The sequence below is a fragment of the Rhamphochromis longiceps genome, linkage group LG16 (assembly GCF_057381845.1).
Source record: "Rhamphochromis longiceps isolate RC_006_pf linkage group LG16, R_longiceps_female_GT1.1, whole genome shotgun sequence".
NCBI classification, from domain to species: domain Eukaryota; kingdom Metazoa; phylum Chordata; class Actinopteri; order Cichliformes; family Cichlidae; genus Rhamphochromis; species Rhamphochromis longiceps.
Genome location: NC_140572.1, coordinates 13,604,141 through 13,618,822, shown reverse-complemented (window position 1 = coordinate 13,618,822; position 14,682 = coordinate 13,604,141).

The window sequence follows — 14,682 nt, the reverse complement described above, 5'->3', positions numbered from 1 at the left end:
TGAACACCTTTTAATGTTAAAGTCGGCCTCTGTTCAATTCAGTGTTGGAAAGACTCTTTCTTGCACTGAGGTCTGCTTATTGTAAATATCTTTTACTTGTTTTTACACCTTTTAATGTTAAAGTCGGCCTTTGTGCTTTTCAGTGTTGGAAAGACTCTTTCTTGCACTGAGGTCTGCTTATTGTAAATATCTTGTAGTTGTTTTTACAGCTTTTAATGTTAAAGTCGGCCTGTGTGCTTTTCAGTGTTGGAAAAACTCTTTCTTGCACTGAGGTCTGCTTATTGTAAATATCTTGTACTTGTTTGAACACCTTTTAATGTTAAAGTCGGCCTCTGTTCATTTCAGTGTTGGAAAGACTCTTTCTTGCACTGAGGTCTGCTTATTGTAAATATCTTTTACTTGTTTTTACACCTTTTAATGTTAAAGTCGGCCTCTGTTCATTTCAGTGTTGGAAAGACTCTTTCTTGCACTGAGGTCTGCTTATTGTAAATATCTTGTACTTGTTTGAACACCTTTTAATGTTAAAGTCGGCCTTTGTGCTTTTCAGTGTTGGAAAGACTCTTTCTTGCACTGAGGTCTGCTTATTGTAAATATCTTGTACTTGTTTGAACACCTTTTAATGTTAAAGTCGGCCTTTGTGCTTTTCAGTGTTGGAAAGACTCTTTCTTGCACTGAGGTCTGCTTATTGTAAATATCTTGTACTTGTTTGAACACCTTTTAATGTTAAAGTCGGCCTTTGTGCTTTTCAGTGTTGGAAAAAGTCTTTCTTGCACTGAGGTCTGCTTATTGTAAATATCTTGTAGTTGTTTTTACACCTTTTAATGTTAAAGTCGGCCTTTGTGCATTTCAGTGTTGGAAAGAGTCTTTCTTGCACTGAGGTCTGCTTATTGTAAATATCTTGTACTTGTTTGAACACCTTTTAATGTTAAAGTCGGCCTGTGTGCTTTTCAGTGTTGGAAAGACTCTTTCTTGCACTGAGGTCTGCTTATTGTAAATATCTTGTACTTGTTTGAACACCTTTTAATGTTAAAGTCGGCCTGTGTGCTTTTCAGTGTTGGAAAGACTCTTTCTTGCACTGAGGTCTGCTTATTGTAAATATCTTTTACTTGTTTTTACACCTTTTAATGTTAAAGTCGGCCTTTGTGCTTTTCAGTGTTGGAAAGACTCTTTCTTGCACTGAGGTCTGCTTATTGTAAATATCTTGTAGTTGTTTTTACAGCTTTTAATGTTAAAGTCGGCCTTTGTGCTTTTCAGTGTTGGAAAAACTCTTTCTTGCACTGAGGTCTGCTTATTGTAAATATCTTGTACTTGTTTGAACACCTTTTAATGTTAAAGTCGGCCTCTGTTCATTTCAGTGTTGGAAAGACTCTTTCTTGCACTGAGGTCTGCTTATTGTAAATATCTTGTACTTGTTTGAACACCTTTTAATGTTAAAGTCGGCCTCTGTTCATTTCAGTGTTGGAAAGACTCTTTCTTGCACTGAGGTCTGCTTATTGTAAATATCTTTTACTTGTTTTTACACCTTTTAATGTTAAAGTCGGCCTCTGTTCATTTCAGTGTTGGAAAGACTCTTTCTTGCACTGAGGTCTGCTTATTGTAAATATCTTGTACTTGTTTGAACACCTTTTAATGTTAAAGTCAGCCTTTGTGCTTTTCAGTGTTGGAAAGACTCTTTCTTCTACTGAGGTCTGCTTATTGTAAATATCTTGTACTTGTTTGAACACCTTTTAATGTTAAAGTCGGCCTTTGTGCATTTCAGTGTTGGAAAGAGTCTTTCTTGCACTGAGGTCTGCTTATTGTTAATATCTTGTACTTGTTTGAACACCTTTTAATGTTAAAGTCGGCCTTTGTGCTTTTCAGTGTTGGAAAGACTCTTTCTTCTACTGAGGTCTGCTTATTGTAAATATCTTGTACTTGTTTTTACACCTTTTAATGTTAAAGTCGGCCTTTGTGCATTTCAGTGTTGGAAAGAGTCTTTCTTGCACTGAGGTCTACTTATTGTAAATATCTTGTACTTGTTTGAACACCTTTTAATGTTAAAGTCGGCTTCTGTTCATTTCAGTGTTGGAAAGACTCTTTCTTGCACTGAGGTCTGCTTATTGTAAATATCTTGTACTTGTTTTTACACCTTTTAATGTTAAAATCGGCCTCTATTTTTTCAGTTTTGGAAAGACTCTTTCTGCTTATTGTAAATATCTTGTAGTTGTTTTTACACCTTTTAATGTTAAAGTCGGCCTTTGTGCATTTCAGTGTTGGAAAGAGTCTTTCTTGCACTGAGGTCTGCTTATTGTTAATATCTTGTACTTGTTTGAACACCTTTTAATGTTAAAGTCAGCCTTTGTGCTTTTCAGTGTTGGAAAGACTCTTTCTTGCACTGAGGTCTGCTTATTGTAAATATCTTGTACTTGTTTGAACACCTTTTAATGTTAAAGTCGGCCTGTGTGCTTTTCAGTGTTGGAAAGACTCTTTCTTGCACTGAGGTCTGCTTATTGTAAATATCTTGTACTTGTTTGAACACCTTTTAATGTTAAAGTCGGCCTGTGTGCTTTTCAGTGTTGGAAAGACTCTTTCTTGCACTGAGGTCTGCTTATTGTAAATATCTTGTACTTGTTTGAACACCTTTTAATGTTAAAGTCGGCCTTTGTGCTTTTCAGTGTTGGAAAGACTCTTTCTTGCACTGAGGTCTGCTTATTGTAAATATCTTGTACTTGTTTGAACACCTTTTAATGTTAAAGTCGGCCTTTGTGCTTTTCAGTGTTGGAAAGACTCTTTCTTGCACTGAGGTCTGCTTATTGTAAATATCTTGTACTTGTTTGAACACCTTTTAATGTTAAAGTCGGCCTCTGTTCATTTCAGTGTTGGAAAGACTCTTTCTTGCACTGAGGTCTGCTTATTGTAAATATCTTGTACTTGTTTGAACACCTTTTAATGTTAAAGTCGGCCTTTGTGCATTTCAGTGTTGGAAAGAGTCTTTCTTGCACTGAGGTCTGCTTATTGTAAATATCTTGTACTTGTTTGAACACCTTTTAATGTTAAAGTCGGCCTGTGTGCTTTTCAGTGTTGGAAAGACTCTTTCTTGCACTGAGGTCTGCTTATTGTAAATATCTTGTACTTGTTTGAACACCTTTTAATGTTAAAGTCGGCCTGTGTGCTTTTCAGTGTTGGAAAGACTCTTTCTTGCACTGAGGTCTGCTTATTGTACATATCTTGTACTTGTTTGAACACCTTTTAATGTTAAAGTCGGCCTTTGTGCTTTTCAGTGTTGGAAAGACTCTTTCTTGCACTGAGGTCTGCTTATTGTAAATATCTTGTACTTGTTTGAACACCTTTTAATGTTAAAGTCGGCCTTTGTGCTTTTCAGTGTTGGAAAGACTCTTTCTTGCACTGAGGTCTGCTTATTGTAAATATCTTGTACTTGTTTGAACACCTTTTAATGTTAAAGTCGGCCTGTGTGCTTTTCAGTGTTGGAAAGACTCTTTCTTGCACTGAGGTCTGCTTATTGTAAATATCTTGTACTTGTTTGAACACCTTTTAATGTTAAAGTCGGCCTCTGTTCAATTCAGTGTTGGAAAGACTCTTTCTTGCACTGAGGTCTGCTTATTGTAAATATCTTTTACTTGTTTTTACACCTTTTAATGTTAAAGTCGGCCTTTGTGCTTTTCAGTGTTGGAAAGACTCTTTCTTGCACTGAGGTCTGCTTATTGTAAATATCTTGTAGTTGTTTTTACAGCTTTTAATGTTAAAGTCGGCCTTTGTGCTTTTCAGTGTTGGAAAAACTCTTTCTTGCACTGAGGTCTGCTTATTGTAAATATCTTGTACTTGTTTGAACACCTTTTAATGTTAAAGTCGGCCTCTGTTCATTTCAGTGTTGGAAAGACTCTTTCTTGCACTGAGGTCTGCTTATTGTAAATATCTTGTACTTGTTTGAACACCTTTTAATGTTAAAGTCGGCCTCTGTTCATTTCAGTGTTGGAAAGACTCTTTCTTGCACTGAGGTCTGCTTATTGTAAATATCTTTTACTTGTTTTTACACCTTTTAATGTTAAAGTCGGCCTCTGTTCATTTCAGTGTTGGAAAGACTCTTTCTTGCACTGAGGTCTGCTTATTGTAAATATCTTGTACTTGTTTGAACACCTTTTAATGTTAAAGTCAGCCTTTGTGCTTTTCAGTGTTGGAAAGACTCTTTCTTCTACTGAGGTCTGCTTATTGTAAATATCTTGTACTTGTTTGAACACCTTTTAATGTTAAAGTCGGCCTTTGTGCATTTCAGTGTTGGAAAGAGTCTTTCTTGCACTGAGGTCTGCTTATTGTTAATATCTTGTACTTGTTTGAACACCTTTTAATGTTAAAGTCGGCCTTTGTGCTTTTCAGTGTTGGAAAGACTCTTTCTTCTACTGAGGTCTGCTTATTGTAAATATCTTGTACTTGTTTTTACACCTTTTAATGTTAAAGTCGGCCTTTGTGCATTTCAGTGTTGGAAAGAGTCTTTCTTGCACTGAGGTCTACTTATTGTAAATATCTTGTACTTGTTTGAACACCTTTTAATGTTAAAGTCGGCTTCTGTTCATTTCAGTGTTGGAAAGACTCTTTCTTGCACTGAGGTCTGCTTATTGTAAATATCTTGTACTTGTTTTTACACCTTTTAATGTTAAAATCGGCCTCTATTTTTTCAGTTTTGGAAAGACTCTTTCTGCTTATTGTAAATATCTTGTAGTTGTTTTTACACCTTTTAATGTTAAAGTCGGCCTTTGTGCATTTCAGTGTTGGAAAGAGTCTTTCTTGCACTGAGGTCTGCTTATTGTTAATATCTTGTACTTGTTTGAACACCTTTTAATGTTAAAGTCAGCCTTTGTGCTTTTCAGTGTTGGAAAGACTCTTTCTTGCACTGAGGTCTGCTTATTGTAAATATCTTGTACTTGTTTGAACACCTTTTAATGTTAAAGTCGGCCTGTGTGCTTTTCAGTGTTGGAAAGACTCTTTCTTGCACTGAGGTCTGCTTATTGTAAATATCTTGTACTTGTTTGAACACCTTTTAATGTTAAAGTCGGCCTGTGTGCTTTTCAGTGTTGGAAAGACTCTTTCTTGCACTGAGGTCTGCTTATTGTAAATATCTTGTACTTGTTTGAACACCTTTTAATGTTAAAGTCGGCCTTTGTGCTTTTCAGTGTTGGAAAGACTCTTTCTTGCACTGAGGTCTGCTTATTGTAAATATCTTGTACTTGTTTGAACACCTTTTAATGTTAAAGTCGGCCTTTGTGCTTTTCAGTGTTGGAAAGACTCTTTCTTGCACTGAGGTCTGCTTATTGTAAATATCTTGTACTTGTTTGAACACCTTTTAATGTTAAAGTCGGCCTCTGTTCATTTCAGTGTTGGAAAGACTCTTTCTTGCACTGAGGTCTGCTTATTGTAAATATCTTGTACTTGTTTGAACACCTTTTAATGTTAAAGTCGGCCTTTGTGCATTTCAGTGTTGGAAAGAGTCTTTCTTGCACTGAGGTCTGCTTATTGTAAATATCTTGTACTTGTTTGAAAACCTTTTAATGTTAAAGTCGGCCTGTGTGCTTTTCAGTGTTGGAAAGACTCTTTCTTGCACTGAGGTCTGCTTATTGTAAATATCTTGTACTTGTTTGAACACCTTTTAATGTTAAAGTCGGCCTGTGTGCTTTTCAGTGTTGGAAAGACTCTTTCTTGCACTGAGGTCTGCTTATTGTACATATCTTGTACTTGTTTGAACACCTTTTAATGTTAAAGTCGGCCTTTGTGCTTTTCAGTGTTGGAAAGACTCTTTCTTGCACTGAGGTCTGCTTATTGTAAATATCTTGTACTTGTTTGAACACCTTTTAATGTTAAAGTCGGCCTTTGTGCTTTTCAGTGTTGGAAAGACTCTTTCTTGCACTGAGGTCTGCTTATTGTAAATATCTTGTACTTGTTTGAACACCTTTTAATGTTAAAGTCGGCCTCTGTTCATTTCAGTGTTGGAAAGACTCTTTCTTGCACTGAGGTCTGCTTATTGTAAATATCTTTTACTTGTTTTTACACCTTTTAATGTTAAAGTCGGCCTTTGTGCTTTTCAGTGTTGGAAAGACTTTCTTGCACTGAGGTCTGCTTATTGTAAATATCTTTTACTTGTTTTTACACCTTTTAATGTTAAAGTCGGCCTTTGTGCTTTTCAGTGTTGGAAAGACTCTTTCTTGCACTGAGGTCTGCTTATTGTAAATATCTTGTACTTGTTTGAACACCTTTTAATGTTAAAGTCGGCCTTTGTGCTTTTCAGTGTTGGAAAGACTCTTTCTTGCACTGAGGTCTGCTTATTGTAAATATCTTGTACTTGTTTGAACACCTTTTAATGTTAAAGTCGGCCTTTGTGCTTTTCAGTGTTGGAAAGACTCTTTCTTGCACTGAGGTCTGCTTATTGTAAATATCTTGTAGTTGTTTTTACAGCTTTTAATGTTAAAGTCGGCCTGTGTGCTTTTCAGTGTTGGAAAAACTCTTTCTTGCACTGAGGTCTGCTTATTGTAAATATCTTGTACTTGTTTGAACACCTTTTAATGTTAAAGTCGGCCTCTGTTCATTTCAGTGTTGGAAAGACTCTTTCTTGCACTGAGGTCTGCTTATTGTAAATATCTTGTACTTGTTTGAACACCTTTTAATGTTAAAGTCGGCCTTTGTGCATTTCAGTGTTGGAAAGACTCTTTCTTCTACTGAGGTCTGCTTATTGTAAATATCTTGTACTTGTTTGAACACCTTTTAATGTTAAAGTCAGCCTTTGTGCTTTTCAGTGTTGGAAAGACTCTTTCTTCTACTGAGGTCTGCTTATTGTAAATATCTTGTACTTGTTTGAACACCTTTTAATGTTAAAGTCGGCTTCTGTTCATTTCAGTGTTGGAAAGACTCTTTCTTGCACTGAGGTCTGCTTATTGTAAATATCTTTTACTTGTTTTTACACCTTTTAATGTTAAAGTCGGCCTGTGTGCTTTTCAGTGTTGGAAAAACTCTTTCTTGCACTGAGGTCTGCTTATTGTAAATATCTTGTACTTGTTTGAACACCTTTTAATGTTAAAGTCGGCCTTTGTGCTTTTCAGTGTTGGAAAGAGTCTTTCTTGCACTGAGGTCTGCTTATTGTAAATATCTTGTACTTGTTTGAACACCTTTTAATGTTAAAGTCGGCCTCTGTTCATTTCAGTGTTGGAAAGACTCTTTCTTGCACTGAGGTCTGCTTATTGTAAATATCTTGTACTTGTTTGAACACCTTTTAATGTTAAAGTCGGCCTCTGTTCATTTCAGTGTTGGAAAGACTCTTTCTTGCACTGAGGTCTGCTTATTGTAAATATCTTTTACTTGTTTTTACACCTTTTAATGTTAAAGTCGGCCTCTGTTCATTTCAGTGTTGGAAAGACTCTTTCTTGCACTGAGGTCTGCTTATTGTAAATATCTTGTAGTTGTTTTTACAGCTTTTAATGTTAAAGTCGGCCTGTGTGCTTTTCAGTGTTGGAAAAACTCTTTCTTGCACTGAGGTCTGCTTATTGTAAATATCTTGTACTTGTTTGAACACCTTTTAATGTTAAAGTCGGCCTCTGTTCATTTCAGTGTTGGAAAGACTCTTTCTTGCACTGAGGTCTGCTTATTGTAAATATCTTTTACTTGTTTTTACACCTTTTAATGTTAAAGTCGGCCTTTGTGCTTTTCAGTGTTGGAAAGACTCTTTCTTGCACTGAGGTCTGCTTATTGTAAATATCTTGTACTTGTTTGAACACCTTTTAATGTTAAAGTCAGCCTTTGTGCTTTTCAGTGTTGGAAAGACTCTTTCTTCTACTGAGGTCTGCTTATTGTAAATATCTTGTACTTGTTTTTACACCTTTTAATGTTAAAGTCGGCCTTTGTGCTTTTCAGTGTTGGAAAGACTCTTTCTTGCACTGAGGTCTGCTTATTGTAAATATCTTGTACTTGTTTTTACACCTTTTAATGTTAAAGTCGGCCTTTGTGCTTTTCAGTGTTGGAAAGACTCTTTCTTGCACTGAGGTCTGCTTATTGTAAATATCTTGTACTTGTTTTTACACCTTTTAATGTTAAAGTCGGCCTTTGTGCTTTTCAGTGTTGGAAAGACTCTTTCTTGCACTGAGGTCTGCTTATTGTAAATATCTTGTACTTGTTTGAACACCTTTTAATGTTAAAGTCGGCCTTTGTGCATTTCAGTGTTGGAAAGACTCTTTCTTGCACTGAGGTCTGCTTATTGTAAATATCTTGTACTTGTTTGAACACCTTTTAATGTTAAAGTCAGCCTTTGTGCTTTTCAGTGTTGGAAAGACTCTTTCTTGCACTGAGGTCTGCTTATTGTAAATATCTTGTACTTGTTTGAACACCTTTTAATGTTAAAGTCGGCCTCTGTTCATTTCAGTGTTGGAAAGACTCTTTCTTGCACTGAGGTCTGCTTATTGTAAATATCTTGTACTTGTTTGAACACCTTTTAATGTTAAAGTCGGCCTCTGTGCTTTTCAGTGTTGGAAAGACTCTTTCTTGCACTGAGGTCTGCTTATTGTAAATATCTTGTACTTGTTTGAACACCTTTTAATGTTAAAGTCGGCCTGTGTGCTTTTCAGTGTTGGAAAGACTCTTTCTTGCACTGAGGTCTGCTTATTGTAAATATCTTGTACTTGTTTGAACACCTTTTAATGTTAAAGTCGGCCTTTCTGCTTTTCAGTGTTGGAAAGACTCTTTCTTGCACTGAGGTCTGCTTATTGTAAATATCTTGTACTTGTTTGAACACCTTTTAATGTTAAAGTCGGCCTCTGTTCATTTCAGTGTTGGAAAGACTCTTTCTTGCACTGAGGTCTGCTTATTGTAAATATCTTGTACTTGTTTGAACACCTTTTAATGTTAAAGTCGGCCTTTGTGCTTTTCAGTGTTGGAAAGACTCTTTCTTGCACTGAGGTCTGCTTATTGTAAATATCTTGTACTTGTTTGAACACCTTTTAATGTTAAAGTCGGCCTTTGTGCTTTTCAGTGTTGGAAAGACTCTTTCTTGCACTGAGGTCTGCTTATTGTTAATATCTTGTACTTGTTTGAACACCTTTTAATGTTAAAGTCGGCCTCTGTTCATTTCAGTGTTGGAAAGACTCTTTCTTGCACTGAGGTCTGCTTATTGTAAATATCTTGTAGTTGTTTTTACACCTTTTAATGTTAAAGTCGGCCTTTGTGCTTTTCAGTGTTGGAAAGACTCTTTCTTGCACTGAGGTCTGCTTATTGTAAATATCTTGTACTTGTTTGAACACCTTTTAATGTTAAAGTCGGCCTTTGTGCTTTTCAGTGTTGGAAAGACTCTTTCTTGCACTGAGGTCTGCTTATTGTAAATATCTTGTACTTGTTTGAACACCTTTTAATGTTAAAGTCGGCCTGTGTGCTTTTCAGTGTTGGAAAGACTCTTTCTTGCACTGAGGTCTGCTTATTGTAAATATCTTGTACTTGTTTGAACACCTTTTAATGTTAAAGTCGGCCTTTGTGCTTTTCAGTGTTGGAAAGACTCTTTCTTGCACTGAGGTCTGCTTATTGTAAATATCTTGTACTTGTTTGAACACCTTTTAATGTTAAAGTCAGCCTTTGTGCTTTTCAGTGTTGGAAAGACTCTTTCTTGCACTGAGGTCTGCTTATTGTAAATATCTTGTACTTGTTTGAACACCTTTTAATGTTAAAGTCGGCCTCTGTTCATTTCAGTGTTGGAAAGACTCTTTCTTGCACTGAGGTCTGCTTATTGTAAATATCTTGTACTTGTTTGAACACCTTTTAATGTTAAAGTCGGCCTCTGTTCATTTCAGTGTTGGAAAGACTCTTTCTTGCACTGAGGTCTGCTTATTGTAAATATCTTGTACTTGTTTGAACACCTTTTAATGTTAAAGTCGGCCTCTGTTCATTTCAGTGTTGGAAAGACTCTTTCTTGCACTGAGGTCTGCTTATTGTAAATATCTTGTAGTTGTTTTTACACCTTTTAATGTTAAAGTCGGCCTTTGTGCTTTTCAGTGTTGGAAAAACTCTTTCTTGCACTGAGGTCTACTTATTGTAAATATCTTGTACTTGTTTGAACACCTTTTAATGTTAAAGTCGGCCTGTGTGCTTTTCAGTGTTGGAAAGACTCTTTCTTGCACTGAGGTCTACTTATTGTAAATATCTTGTACTTGTTTGAACACCTTTTAATGTTAAAGTCGGCCTTTGTGCTTTTCAGTGTTGGAAAGACTCTTTCTTGCACTGAGGTCTGCTTATTGTAAATATCTTGTACTTGTTTGAACACCTTTTAATGTTAAAGTCGGCCTCTGTTCATTTCAGTGTTGGAAAGACTCTTTCTTGCACTGAGGTCTGCTTATTGTAAATATCTTTTACTTGTTTTTACACCTTTTAATGTTAAAGTCGGCCTGTGTGCTTTTCAGTGTTGGAAAAACTCTTTCTTGCACTGAGGTCTGCTTATTGTAAATATCTTGTACTTGTTTGAACACCTTTTAATGTTAAAGTCGGCCTCTGTTCATTTCAGTGTTGGAAAGACTCTTTCTTGCACTGAGGTCTGCTTATTGTAAATATCTTGTACTTGTTTTTACACCTTTTAATGTTAAAGTCGGCCTGTGTGCTTTTCAGTGTTGGAAAGACTCTTTCTTGCACTGAGGTCTGCTTATTGTAAATATCTTGTACTTGTTTGAACACCTTTTAATGTTAAAGTCGGCCTTTGTGCTTTTCAGTGTTGGAAAGACTCTTTCTTGCACTGAGGTCTGCTTATTGTAAATATCTTGTACTTGTTTGAACACCTTTTAATGTTAAAGTCGGCCTGTGTGCTTTTCAGTGTTGGAAAGACTCTTTCTTGCACTGAGGTCTGCTTATTGTAAATATCTTGTACTTGTTTGAACACCTTTTAATGTTAAAGTCGGCCTTTGTGCTTTTCAGTGTTGGAAAGACTCTTTCTTGCACTGAGGTCTGCTTATTGTAAATATCTTGTACTTGTTTGAACACCTTTTAATGTTAAAGTCAGCCTTTGTGCTTTTCAGTGTTGGAAAGACTCTTTCTTGCACTGAGGTCTGCTTATTGTAAATATCTTGTACTTGTTTGAACACCTTTTAATGTTAAAGTCGGCCTCTGTTCATTTCAGTGTTGGAAAGACTCTTTCTTGCACTGAGGTCTGCTTATTGTAAATATCTTGTACTTGTTTGAACACCTTTTAATGTTAAAGTCGGCCTCTGTTCATTTCAGTGTTGGAAAGACTCTTTCTTGCACTGAGGTCTGCTTATTGTAAATATCTTGTACTTGTTTGAACACCTTTTAATGTTAAAGTCGGCCTCTGTTCATTTCAGTGTTGGAAAGACTCTTTCTTGCACTGAGGTCTGCTTATTGTAAATATCTTGTAGTTGTTTTTACACCTTTTAATGTTAAAGTCGGCCTTTGTGCTTTTCAGTGTTGGAAAAACTCTTTCTTGCACTGAGGTCTACTTATTGTAAATATCTTGTACTTGTTTGAACACCTTTTAATGTTAAAGTCGGCCTGTGTGCTTTTCAGTGTTGGAAAGACTCTTTCTTGCACTGAGGTCTACTTATTGTAAATATCTTGTACTTGTTTGAACACCTTTTAATGTTAAAGTCGGCCTTTGTGCTTTTCAGTGTTGGAAAGACTCTTTCTTGCACTGAGGTCTGCTTATTGTAAATATCTTGTACTTGTTTGAACACCTTTTAATGTTAAAGTCGGCCTCTGTTCATTTCAGTGTTGGAAAGACTCTTTCTTGCACTGAGGTCTGCTTATTGTAAATATCTTTTACTTGTTTTTACACCTTTTAATGTTAAAGTCGGCCTGTGTGCTTTTCAGTGTTGGAAAAACTCTTTCTTGCACTGAGGTCTGCTTATTGTAAATATCTTGTACTTGTTTGAACACCTTTTAATGTTAAAGTCGGCCTCTGTTCATTTCAGTGTTGGAAAGACTCTTTCTTGCACTGAGGTCTGCTTATTGTAAATATCTTGTACTTGTTTTTACACCTTTTAATGTTAAAGTCGGCCTGTGTGCTTTTCAGTGTTGGAAAGACTCTTTCTTGCACTGAGGTCTGCTTATTGTAAATATCTTGTACTTGTTTGAACACCTTTTAATGTTAAAGTCGGCCTCTGTTCATTTCAGTGTTGGAAAGACTCTTTCTTGCACTGAGGTCTGCTTATTGTAAATATCTTTTACTTGTTTTTACACCTTTTAATGTTAAAGTCGGCCTCTGTTCATTTCAGTGTTGGAAAGACTCTTTCTTGCACTGAGGTCTGCTTATTGTAAATATCTTGTAGTTGTTTTTACACCTTTTAATGTTAAAGTCGGCCTCTGTTCATTTCAGTGTTGGAAAGACTCTTTCTTGCACTGAGGTCTGCTTATTGTAAATATCTTGTACTTGTTTGAACACCTTTTAATGTTAAAGTCGGCCTTTGTGCTTTTCAGTGTTGGAAAGACTCTTTCTTGCACTGAGGTCTGCTTATTGTAAATATCTTGTAGTTGTTTTTACAGCTTTTAATGTTAAAGTCGGCCTCTGTTCATTTCAGTGTTGGAAAGACTCTTTCTTGCACTGAGGTCTGCTTATTGTAAATATCTTGTACTTGTTTGAACACCTTTTAATGTTAAAGTCGGCCTTTGTGCTTTTCAGTGTTGGAAAGACTCTTTCTTGCACTGAGGTCTGCTTATTGTAAATATCTTGTAGTTGTTTTTACAGCTTTTAATGTTAAAGTCGGCCTTTGTGCTTTTCAGTGTTGGAAAGACTCTTTCTTGCACTGAGGTCTGCTTATTGTAAATATCTTGTAGTTGTTTTTACAGCTTTTAATGTTAAAGTCGGCCTTTGTGCTTTTCAGTGTTGGAAAGACTCTTTCTTGCACTGAGGTCTGCTTATTGTAAATATCTTGTACTTGTTTGAACACCTTTTAATGTTAAAGTCGGCCTTTGTGCATTTCAGTGTTGGAAAGACTCTTTCTTGCACTGAGGTCTGCTTATTGTAAATATCTTGTACTTGTTTGAACACCTTTTAATGTTAAAGTCGGCCTTTGTGCTTTTCAGTGTTGGAAAGAGTCTTTCTTGCACTGAGGTCTGCTTATTGTAAATATCTTGTACTTGTTTTTACACCTTTTAATGTTAAAGTCGGCCTGTGTGCTTTTCAGTGTTGGAAAGACTCTTTCTTGCACTGAGGTCTGCTTATTGTAAATATCTTGTACTTGTTTTTACACCTTTTAATGTTAAAGTCGGCCTGTGTGCTTTTCAGTGTTGGAAAGACTCTTTCTTGCACTGAGGTCTGCTTATTGTAAATATCTTGTACTTGTTTTTACACCTTTTAATGTTAAAGTCGGCCTTTGTGCTTTTCAGTGTTGGAAAGACTCTTTCTTGCACTGAGGTCTGCTTATTGTAAATATCTTGTACTTGTTTGAACACCTTTTAATGTTAAAGTCGGCCTGTGTGCTTTTCAGTGTTTGAAAGACTCTTTCTTGCACTGAGGTCTGCTTATTGTAAATATCTTGTACTTGTTTGAACACCTTTTAATGTTAAAGTCGGCCTGTGTGCTTTTCAGTGTTTGAAAGACTCTTTCTTGCACTGAGGTCTGCTTATTGTAAATATCTTGTAGTTGTTTTTACACCTTTTAATGTTAAAGTCGGCCTCTGTTCATTTCAGTGTTGGAAAGACTCTTTCTTGCACTGAGGTCTGCTTATTGTAAATATCTTGTACTTGTTTGAACACCTTTTAATGTTAAAGTCGGCCTTTGTGCTTTTCAGTGTTGGAAAGACTCTTTCTTGCACTGAGGTCTGCTTATTGTAAATATCTTGTAGTTGTTTTTACAGCTTTTAATGTTAAAGTCGGCCTGTGTGCTTTTCAGTGTTGGAAAGACTCTTTCTTGCACTGAGGTCTGCTTATTGTAAATATCTTGTAGTTTTTATTACACCTTTTAATGTTAAAGTCGGCCTTTGTGCTTTTCAGTGTTGGAAAGACTCTTTCTTGCACTGAGGTCTGCTTATTGTAAATATCTTGTACTTGTTTGAACACCTTTTAATGTTAAAGTCGGCCTTTGTGCATTTCAGTGTTGGAAAGACTCTTTCTTGCACTGAGGTCTGCTTATTGTAAATATCTTGTACTTGTTTGAACACCTTTTAATGTTAAAGTCGGCCTTTGTGCTTTTCAGTGTTGGAAAGAGTCTTTCTTGCACTGAGGTCTACTTATTGTAAATATCTTGTACTTGTTTGAACACCTTTTAATGTTAAAGTCGGCTTCTGTTCATTTCAGTGTTGGAAAGACTCTTTCTTGCACTGAGGTCTGCTTATTGTAAATATCTTGTACTTGTTTTTACACCTTTTAATGTTAAAGTCGGCCTTTGTGCTTTTCAGTGTTGGAAAGACTCTTTCTTGCACTGAGGTCTGCTTATTGTAAATATCTTGTACTTGTTTTTACACCTTTTAATGTTAAAGTCGGCCTTTGTGCTTTTCAGTGTTGGAAAGACTCTTTCTTGCACTGAGGTCTGCTTATTGTAAATATCTTGTACTTGTTTGAACACCTTTTAATGTTAAAGTCGGCCTTTGTGCTTTTCAGTGTTGGAAAGACTCTTTCTTGCACTGAGGTCTGCTTATTGTAAATATCTTGTAGTTGTTTTTACACCTTTTAATGTTAAAGTCGGCCTTTGTGCTTTTCAGTGTTGGAAAGACTCTTTCTTGCACT